An 11,216-nucleotide genomic window follows, 5' to 3' on the forward strand; every position below is an offset into this window, starting at 1 on the left:
CCAAGCCCATTCATTCCAATAAGATTTAAAAAATTTTTTTTAACTTTTATTAATTTTTGAGAGAGACAGAGCACGAGCAGGGGAGGAGCAGAGAGAGAGGGAGACACAGAATCCGAAGCAGGCTCCAGGCTCCAAGCCGTCAGCACAGAGCCCGATGCGGGGCTCGAACTCGTGAACCGCGAGATCATGACCTGAGCCAAAGTCGGACACTTAACCGACTGAGCCGCCCGGGCATCCCTAAAATTCTTGATATATATATATATATATATATATATATATATATATATATATATATATATCTCCTAAAGATTCTGTTTCTCTGGTGGCATTCTGGATGGTACAATCACTGTTTTCATTTCTATGTGTAAACCCAGCATCGATATGCACTTAAGAAAAAAATTTTTTTTAAATTTTCCCTGAACTTTGTATGCTCTCTTTAGATTGGATTCTAAATCAGAAATGTCAAAAGGGATTAAGGAAGTGTCTGATTCCAGAGAATGCTCAGCTTTAGAGACTAAACATCGTATTCCATATTGAAAGTAAACCACACCATGTGTGGCCCAGGAGTGGTTCCTCTTGGGAACCATCATCTAAACGAGTTCTCAGAGTCTGTATTCAGCTTTCTGAAGATAGAAACCCCATGACCTTGTGGGACAGGAGCCCGTAAAAACGGTTCCAGCCTTTCTGCGCTCCATCCAAGTCCATCCGTGAACCCTACGTGTCTGATGGGATACGTGAGCCAGCGTTCGTTTTAATCACAACAGCAATAATTTTGTTCCGAAAGTTCTTTGGAAGCTTCTTGGGAATTTACTTCCCCGTGAGACCTCAGCCAAATGATTTCGGCCCATTCTTTATCCCTCTGCGGAAACCTTTCGGTTACTTTTGGAAATGTTCTTAGCCTTTTCTCCCCCCATCTGTTCATGGTGTATCCTAACTGAACAGATGGTAAGCTTCCTGTGGCAAATACTGGGTGTCGTTTACCCAGTGCGCATCCTTTTCACCTTCACCATCAGAACCTCCATTTTCCAAGGAGATGATGTGCCCAGGAAGAATACTCACCTCCGCAAGCCTCCCTAGAAAGTTCGGGTGGCCATGTGATCCAGCCCCGGCAAACGAGAGAGAAGAGTAGAAGCCTACTAAGGCTTCTGGGAAAGTTACTGTTTTCTTGACGAAGAGGACAGACTCAGCTGGCCTTTTGCCATTCACCTTCTCCATTCTTTCTACTTGGAATGCAGTCACGATCCTTGATGATGAGACCCATCTTACTGGTGCAAAGAAAAAGCTACCAGTTTAGGAGAGCAGGGCAGGAAGAGAGAGCCTAGGGTCTTACACACATCGTGGAGTTGCTTGGCTGACTAGCTGCCTACTGCAAGACTGCATTACATGAGGGGCACCCGGTTGGCTCAGTCGTCTAGGCGCCCGACTGCGGCTCAGGTCATGGTCTCCCGGCTCGTGAGTTCGAGCCCCGCATCGGGCTCTGTGCTGACAGCTCGAAGCCTGGAGCCTGCTTTGGAGTCTGTGCCTCCCTCTCTCTCTCTGCCCCTCCCCCGCTCATGCTCTCTCTCTCCCTGGCTCTCAAAAATAAGTAAACATTAACAAAAAAGACTGTGTTACGTGAGACCCAGCATCATCGTCTTCCTTCTCCTCCCCCTCTTCTTCCTCTTTTTTTTTTTTTTTTTGGTACCCTGCTAACAGTTTCCTCCGTCCTCCTACACACACCCTACTGTTTCAGCTCATAGGTTCACTGCTCATAGATATTCAAAAGAAGTTCTCGATCGAGTGGCAGGTATTAGAGTAGCAGAGCCCCCCCCCCGCCCCCAACATGTTTGTACTCATCCAAACAGGACTTATTTGCATCATTCTGGAAAAATAAGACATGAGAAAAGTAAAACTCTAAGGTTTTGGTATGATCAAAGAGAAAAACTAACGCTGAGGCTAGCCTTACTTACTTTTATTTCCCTGAATACTTCAAAATAACTGCAAAGCCGTCATAAGTCTCATTTTACAGATGAGAAAACCGAAGACCTAACACAGCTTGTGGAGAGCTACCCAGGAAATATGTAGCAGAATTGTACATCAAATCCAGGTCTGAGGATTCTCATGTCCACACTGTTGTTCGGTGCAACTCTGACATGACCGGTTCAAATGACCAGGGGTCAGGGGCTTCCTGGAGGATACAGAACTCGGGCCAGTCCTGAAGAAGGGGCAGAATGTGAAGCTTTGGGGTAAGGGGGAGGGAGGGAAGGGGGAGAGTGATCAAGGGATTCCAGGCAGGGAGAGAGGAATTTAAGCAAAGACCAGTTTCCACGGATCGTGCCCTATTTGACAGGATATCAAATGGCTAAAATGGACGACTGAGCTCTTCAAACAGATAAGTATCTGTTGGCTTATCTCCACATCGTGTGATAGTCACTGTGGGCTATACCAAGGTTAATTTTATGAAAGTACCTGGCATGTCAGTTGCCGCTCAGTTTTTGATGTTGCTTTTGTTAAGAAAGTGGTCCCGGGCTTCAACACAAGGGCACGCGTTACGCAGCTTACTCAAAAAACTGACAGCCTAGGGGCACCTGGGTGGCTCAGTCTGTTAAGCGTCCGACTTCGACTCAGGTCATGATCTCGTGGTCCGTGAGTTCGAGCCCCGCGTCCGGCTCTGTGCTGACCGCTCGGAGCCTGGAGCCCGCTTCGGATTCTGTGTCTCCCTCTCTCTCTGCCCCTCCTCCGCTCGTGCTCTCTCAAAAAATAAATGAACATTAAAGAAAAAAAAATTTTTTTAATTTTTTAAAAAGCTGACAATCTAGTTTGGGAGAAAATGAAATGATTTGAGAGTGCCAGAATAGAAGATGTCACAAGACGAGACAAAACTAATGATAACAAAAGCACCCCCAGGGGCCATGCTCCTAACGATTTAGCTCTTTTGCCCTGCCGTGTATGCGACGCGTGGCAAGAAGCAAGCAGGGATCTTCAGCAGGCGCCCCAGCAAGGAGGCTGACGTAGTAACCATGGCCCACGTTAGGTTGGCGAGGATGAACATGAAAAGGAGAGGATGAAGATGAGAGCATTTCAGCAACGAGGCTGCTTAAGAACTGCCTCGTGGGGGTGACAAAAAGAAAAACCACATGCTAAGATGACCCCCCACAGGTCAATGGTAGGACTCAGACAATTGCGTGCCATCCGCGGAAATGAGGATGCCAGGTCAGGGAGACCATCTGGGAAGGAGGAGCGTGAGGAGTTCAGTTTAGTAGATGGTGAGATTCGGAGCGAGACCGTCAGGCTATTCAACGAACCTACTGCGGGGGGTTGAAGGTGGAGGAAGAGGCCGTCAGGGGAATGGCTGGGCTTAGGGGTGCCGGTCGAAGGTGTGAGGAAGGTTCGTGTGAGAGAGGCAGAGGACCCCAGGCGGAGCTCTGTCCCCCGATGACAGCGGAGATGCAGGACAGACAAGGAAGGGCAGAGAAAAGAAATGAGCCGGCCAAAGGGGACGGCGTGTCAACCAAGTGGGAGGAAAGGGGTCTCGCACGGTGCCTGGCCCCGGGAGCCACGCTCAACGAGTTCGCGGAGGGTGGAGAGCGGCGTTCGTCATCACGAGGATGGTACCTGGCACCAAATGACCTTTCCCGTTTTAAGTTAACGAATAACCTAGTGGACGTATCAGTGAAGGAGCAAATGAACACACAGTGCATCTGGGTACAGGTGTATTACCCGAATATTATTTGGTTCTACGTTTCACACCCACGGGCTGGAAAACATGCAATACATTTTGTGGCAGCTTGGAGACATTTGAAAGCACATGAGAGTGATGAAAAGTGCGATTTATTTTTTATTTGTTTTTTTCATTAGCTTTTTTATTGTTTGGTTTTTTTTTTTTTAATGTTGACTTAATTTTGAGAGAGACAGAGACAGAGAAGGAGACCCAGAATCCGAAGCAGGCTCTGAACTGTCAGCACAGAGCCCCACGCGGGGCGCGAACTCACGAACCGTGAGATCGTGACCTGAGCCGAAGCCGGACGCTCGCCCGACGGAGGCACCCAGGTGTCCCAGTCATATGTATTTTGACCCATACCCACAAGGACTTTGGATATGCCTCTCCCTCTGGAACAGTGGTTAAGAGACAGACGTTAGTTTTAACCTCAGCTCTACCATTTACTTGCTATGATAATGCTGGTCTTGAGGGGGAAGGAAGCTCGGGGTTACTCTTCTCCTCTCTCACCCCCATCGCCACCACCCCAAAAAGGAGTGCTGATCTGGACGGGGAAGATTCTAGAACACTGGGTTGAACCACAGCCACAGCGGGTGGCACTTACAGAGGAGCAAAGAGCTAAGTGGTTCGTATAGGTTTGTCTCCATCTTCTGTCTGGAAGGGCCATTTCACTCGCCCTTCCTTGGCAGCAGCTCTGTTCTGGGGGCAGAGGCTCCCAGGCGTCAAGACAAACGGTCTTTCTTTCCCCTAACCCCCCTAGCCAGGGCCTTGTCACCTCAGTGGAGGGAGAACCAAGCGTAGAATGTGGACTTTGGAGGCCTCAGGCCTATCGGGCATAGGAAGTTGCAGTGGTGGCTCATGGCCTCACTCCTTATGGTGGGATACACTGGAGTTTGGGGCCAAGGCCCCAGCTAATAATAAAGGGACGCTGTGGTTTGTTTTATCCTCTGAGCATAGCTTTCCCTCGGGAGACCCCCTGGAAGCGGGGCATCGGGGCCGGATTCAGGTTGTGCCGTACCCTGGCCAAACACATCCTGAACCGTATTGATCTCGTCCTTTAGGGTACCCCCACTTACCAATCTCAAACGGGCGACCCTAAACGAATGAGGTGCTAGGCCTAACTTTTCATCTCTTTGGCAAAACGGGACCCACAACACAGCCTTCGTATATTTGATGTGAAGGCCAAGCGGCTTAAAGTATGCAAAGTCCTGAACACAGTGCCCGGCCGTCATAGCAGGTGCTCAATAAACAGCTGCAATTATTTTTACTATTGTTATCATTGCTGAGCGGTACCGTGCGATGGTTAAGAGCATGGATTTTGGAGTTAATCTGCTCTCTCTGGCCTTGTCTAGACTATGCTCCTAGCACCTGTTTGACCACAGTCAACTTAGCTAACCTCCGTAAGCTTCAGTGTCCTCGATCATAAAAATAGAGATTTGTAGGGGCGCCTGGATGGGTCAGTCGGTTAAGCCTCCGACTTCGGCTCAGGTCATGATCTCACGGCTTGTGGGTTCGAGCCCCGCACCGGGCTCTGTGCTGACAGCTCATAGCCTTGGAGCCTGCTTCGGATTCTGCGTCTCCCTCTCTGTCTGCCACTCCCCTTATCACTCCTTCTCTCTGTCTCTCTCTCTCTCAAATATAAATAAACATTAAAAATTAAAAAGAAATATTTCTGCCCCTTCAAATAAGGTGGGAGGTACCTCCTCACGTACAATTGAGGTGGGGGAGAGGGCAGGGGGAATGCAACATTATCCCATAAAAATGCCCCTTTTTACCACAATTTTTAAAAATTCACTCCTAGAAATGAGTTTTATAAGGGTGAAGGAAGGGCACTAGAACATTCTGAGCATCTATTTACTATATATCCCACAGTTTACAATTTTCCTTATACAGCTGACCCTTGAACAATGTAGGGGTCAAGGGTGCCGGCCCCCCCATCCAGTATAACTTTTGACTCCCCCCACCCCAACCTTAACTGCCAATAGCTTTCCTGTTGACCGGAAGCCTTACTGTGGTAACAAATAGTCGATCAGCACATTTTGTATGTTCTGTGTATTATATACTATATTCTTACAACAAAGGAAGCTAGAGAAAAGAACATTTTAAGGGAGAGAAAATACATGTACAGTACCGTACTGTATTTATCAAAAAAAAAAAAAAATCTGCGGAGGAGTGGATCTGCACAGTGCAAAGCCATGTTGTTGAAGGGTCACCTGTATTTAACGTTCATTATAACAATAATCAGGACAGCACCTATACGTAGTCCTGTCAGATTCACTATGAGGAATGCCGTATACGCCTCAAAAACGCTGCCCCATTGCCATATAGCCTTCAATCATTTATTTCGCTTTACAAGTACATGTCCACACCAAAAGATTTAGAATAAAATACACTTGAGCAAAGATGTATAAAGGCGGTCAGCGCATTTTTTTTTTTTTTCATCTCAAGCTGAGCCCTGGTTCAAGCTACAAAACCTCTGACTTTTCCAACCTGAGCCTCGCATTTATGCACGCGTTCTGTTTTCTCTTTTATCACCTTGACAACAGTAACAGGAAGGGAGTGATCATATGCCATCTGAATCCTGGTCTACACCGACTAAATGCAAAGAAACACTTTCTCCCTAGGAAATGACAGCGAAGTCTCATATGAAGACATCATTATTTTCTACTGAGGAAACAGAAAGAAAAACCACTTAAAGTAAATAAAGCGTGGGCGCTTAGGGTTTTACTTTTCTTTCAAATTTTACATCTATAAGCCTTTGTTCCAGGAAAGAAGTAAAAGTCGTTGTCACCCGCCATATTTCGCGCCCCCCCCACCCCCAGATTTATAGCAACACTGAACACTTCCCTGGACAGTCCTGCCCGTGTTTTATTGATGGTGGCCACAAGCTCATCCCTGAACACAAGAAGTGGGAAGATGTCAAGAAATAAAGAGGGAGGGTAACAGATCTGAGACTGACTAGCTTTCCTCCATAAACCCAAAGCAAGCAGCTTTTTTTTTTTTTTCTCAACTCAGCCCCAACATCTACAAATCACTACTTAGGCTTTTTTTTTTTTTTTGCAACTTATTTCCTAATTGAATAAAACAAATTGGAATATGAATACACAGCAGAAGAAATTTTCAGTCAGAAACTGATGCGCTCTTATCTCTGTTTCCAGCAAATTCCCCTGAAGCTCTCGAAGCTTCCGTGGAGCCTGAAGTGGGCAGACACCGGGGTTTACTATTATAACACAGAGCGGCGGTGGGGAGGGGGGGGTGTAGATATAGAAAAAAATGGTGTTTGTTCCAAAAGCAATCGAGGAGAGGAGAGTAAACCACTGGATTGTGTCATTCAATTAAAAACATTTATTGAATTATAGATCATATTACTGGCCCCTACGCTGCTCTCTAGGAACGCAAAGATTTCTAAGCCTTGATTCCAGTGCTTGACGAACTAGTGGTCTAGGACAGAGCTTCTCAAACCTGAATGTGCGTATGAATCCCCGGAACATTGTTAAATCGTAGAACCTTATTCGACGGATCTGCAGCGGGGCCTGAGATTCCGACCAGCTCTAGGCGATGCAGGTGAGGCTGGTCCACAGATCGCACTTTGAATGCGAGGGAAAAGTGGGTAAGGAAATAGAATAAAGTGTTACAGGTACTCGGAAATCTAGAGTACTGCGTGAGCACTGAGGAGGAAATGAGAGTTCAAAGAGGCATCATATAGAAGGTGAGTTGAGACTCGTTTTCCCGGTGATCTGTGGGGAAAGTCAAGGGATTTAGTCGCTGTAGCTCAGCGATTAAACTTTTTTTTTAAAATTTTTTTTAGTTTATTTTGAGAGAGAGAGAGAGCACAGCAGGGGAGGGGCAGAGAGAAGGAGGTACAGAATCCCAAGCAGGCTCCGTGCTGTCAGCACAGAGCCCGATGCGTGGCTGGAACCCACGAACCCAGAGATCATGACCTGAGCTGAGATCGAGAGTAGCGGGCTCAACCACTGAGCCACCCAGGTGCCCCAGTGATTAAACTTTCTAAATATTTTTTAGCATTTAGTTTTTGTTGAGTTTTTGTTGAGAGACAGAGTGCAAGCAGGGGAGGGGCAGAGAAAGAGAGAGAGGGAGACCCAGAATCCGAAGCAGGCTCCAGGCTTCGAGCTGTCAGCACAGAGCCAGACGCGGGGCTTGAACTCACAAACCGTGAGATCATGACCTGAGCTGAAGTCAGACGCTCAACCGACTGAGCCACCCAGGCGCCCCCAGTGATTGTACTTTCTGACCCTCGACTTTCTCATCTGCAAGATAAGGGACTGAAAATGTCCAGATCCTTCAAAGGACTAAAACCAGATGACTCTAATGAGATAAACTTTAAAATCGCCCAACACAGGATCTGTTTGGAAGTTAGGGTGAAATAGTATAAAAGGTTTGATTATTTACTTATTTATTTAACAAAGGCAAAAACTTTATTATTTTTAAAATATTCTTTTTTTAATGTTTATTTTTGAGAGAGAGAATCCCAAGCAGGCTCTGTGCTGACGGCACAGAGCCTGATGCAGGGCCCGAACCCTCGAACCATGAGATCACAATCTGAGCCGAAAGCAAGAGTCGGCACCTAACCGACTGAGCCACCCGGGCGCCCCAAGGCAAGGGGCTTTATTAACCCTGTTTCAAACTTTATTTCCAGGTTTCTTCAGCTTAACTAGCAGCAAAGAATGAATGCAGTACAAGCCCAGACTGAAAAGAGCGGAAGTGTTCAAGGGGCTTGGGCTTAAAAATAGGAGAGATACAGGGTTGCTCACATCTATGAACAAAATGTTAATAAGCAGCCATCATAGAAAATAGCGACTCCCAGTAACTTGCTCAAGTCGTATCTTCTTCAGCAGTTGACTCCATTCAGGGTGCTTCGTTCTCAGAAGCCTCATCACAATTCCCCACAACTTGATCTTGGGGAATCTTTACCTTTAACTTGGCTTGTGAACATATTCACCTCTTCAATATGGTATTGTTTACCCCTGACTCCTTTAAGGAGAGCTGAAGGTTTTTTTTTTTTTTTTTTATCATCTGCTTTTAGCTGTTCTTTTTATTTTAAATTTTTTTAATGTTTATTTATTTTCGAGAGACAGAGCATGAGTGGGGATGGATGGAGCAGAGAGAGAGGGAGACATAGAATCCGAAGGAAGCTCCAGGCTCTGAGCTGTCAGCACAGAGCCTGACGTGGGGGCTTGAACCCATGAACCGTGAGATCATGTCCTGAGCCGAAGTCGGACGCTTAACCGACTGAGCCACCCAGGTGGCCCTGTTTATTTATTTTAGAGAGCAGGGGGAGGGGCAGAAGGAGAAACAGAGAATCTCAGGCAGGCTCCGTGATCAGCGTGGAGCCCGAGGCTGGGTTCGATGTCACCACTGCGAGATCAGGAAATCTAGAGTCAGACGCTTAACTGACTGAGCCACCCAGGTGGCCCTGTTGTAGCTGTTGTATGAACCATCTTCTTTGGGCGAGAGGTTGCTTTCCCACCAATGCGCACTGTGCCTGGAGTTAGGCGAGTTTCTCCTGGTTCTTGATGGTTTCTTTCATCTCGATGGAGTGGAACGAGGGCTGTGAAGGGGACTAGGGTTGGTGTTCAGGGGGTCTCAGGCGGGCGGACCAGCTGGGGTTAGGTGTACATACATAGGGACACCTATAAAAGGTTTTTTGTTTTTTGTGTGGCTTTTTTTTTTTTTTTGGTTATTTATCTTGAGAGAGAGCACGAGCAGGGGAGGGGTAGAGAGAGAGGGAGAGAGAATACTGAAAAGGCTCCACGCTGTCAGTGAGGAGCCCGACACGGGGCTCGATCTCGCAACTGTGAGATCATGACCTGAGCCAAAATCAAGAGTTGGCTGCTTAACTGAGTCACCCAGGCGCCCCAAAAGGTTTTATTAATGAGCCTGACAAATTGACCTACATTTGACAAATGTAAGTAGGTCAACCATAAGAAAATAGCACTTAGGGGGCGCCTGGGTGGCTCAGTCTGTTACGCATCCAACTCTGGATCATGATCTCGCGGTTCGTGGGTTCGAGCCTGGCATATCGGGCTCTGTGCTGACAGCTCAGAGCCTGGAGCCTGATTTGGATTCTGTGTCTCCCTCTCTCTCTGCCCCTCCCCTGCTCGAACTCTGTCTCTCTCTCTAAACAATAAATAAATGTTAAAAAAAAAAAAAAGAGGGGGGCCTGGGTGGTTCAGTCGGTTGGGTGTCAGACTTCAGCTCAGGTCATGATCTCGTGGTCGGTGGGTTCGAGCCCCATGTCAGGCTCTGTGCTGACAGCTCGGAGCCTGGAGCCTGCTTCGGATCCAGTGTCTCCCTCTCTCTCTGACCCTTCCCAGCTCATGCTCTCTCTCTCTCAAAAATTAAAAAAAAAATTACAAATTACAGAGAAAAAAGCAAAGGAAAAAACAAAACAGCACTTAAGACTTAACAGCCTCTTATACACATTTTCTCCTATTCAGTCGCTCATTTGTAGGTGGGTGTATGGCTACCCAGCTGAACTACTTGAAAAGAACACCATTCTCGCTTTATGAATACTTACCATTCATAAAGTAGGTCTTCTTTCCCAGGTACACTTTATGAACATCATTTAATTACTTGTCATACCACTTGCCGGCTACCTCTCAGTAGTATGATTACAAGTGCACCACATTAAACTACAGTGGGGAAGGCAGGACCCCACTGGGCGGGGGGGGGGGGGGGGATCAGAACCCAAGTGCCAAGGCTGGGACTTCGCCGACCTGTGCTCCTGCTCCCCTCGCCACCTACTTACACGTGAGCACCTGCCCTCACCAGGAAAGCCCCCAAACACTAGAAAAGGAAGAGATTGCTTTTCTGATCATCTTGCTGGAGTTTGCCACTAAAAGCCAAAATGTCAAGAGAGAAGTACATAGTTTAAAGGCTTACTGTGTAAGACTGATTGCCAACCCCTCCAACACGATCTACCAGAGAAGAAAACCCAAGTCAACAGTGAATGACTCCATTTTTAGAACAAAAAGGTTTTCATTACTAAAATTCAAATTTTTTAGTGTTATGCTTTTAAAGGATAAATTAGTTTCTAGAATGGATTTTGAAGGAGTAATCATACCCTAATGACAGTATCGTTTCTTCCTATAGGGAACAGTTAAATACGTCCCTTTTTAAAAAAAAAAAAATTTAATGCTTACTTTTGAGAGAGAGAGAGATAGAGCATGAGTGGGGGAGGGGCAGAGAGAGAGACACACACACACACAGAATCCGAAGCAGGCTCCAGCCTCTGAGCTGTCAGCACAGAGCCTGATGTGGGGCTTGAACTGTGCCATCATGACCCGAGCTGAAGTCAGACGCTTAACCAACTGAGCCACTCAGGCGCCCCTAAATATGTCCCTTTGAAATGAGAAAAATAAGATTTAAACTCCACGCAGCGAGAATTATCCAATAAACAGGAAGGAATTTTTCTATTGTCTTGTACATTTCTGTCTCCCCCCCCCCCCCCGGCCATGTTTTAAATGTACATGGAGAAGCTTCATACATAGAAAAAAAT

Source organism: Panthera pardus, unplaced genomic scaffold (genome assembly GCF_024362965.1).
Source record: "Panthera pardus isolate Hobbes unplaced genomic scaffold, ASM2436296v1 HiC_scaffold_27, whole genome shotgun sequence".
Lineage (NCBI taxonomy): Eukaryota > Metazoa > Chordata > Mammalia > Carnivora > Felidae > Panthera > Panthera pardus.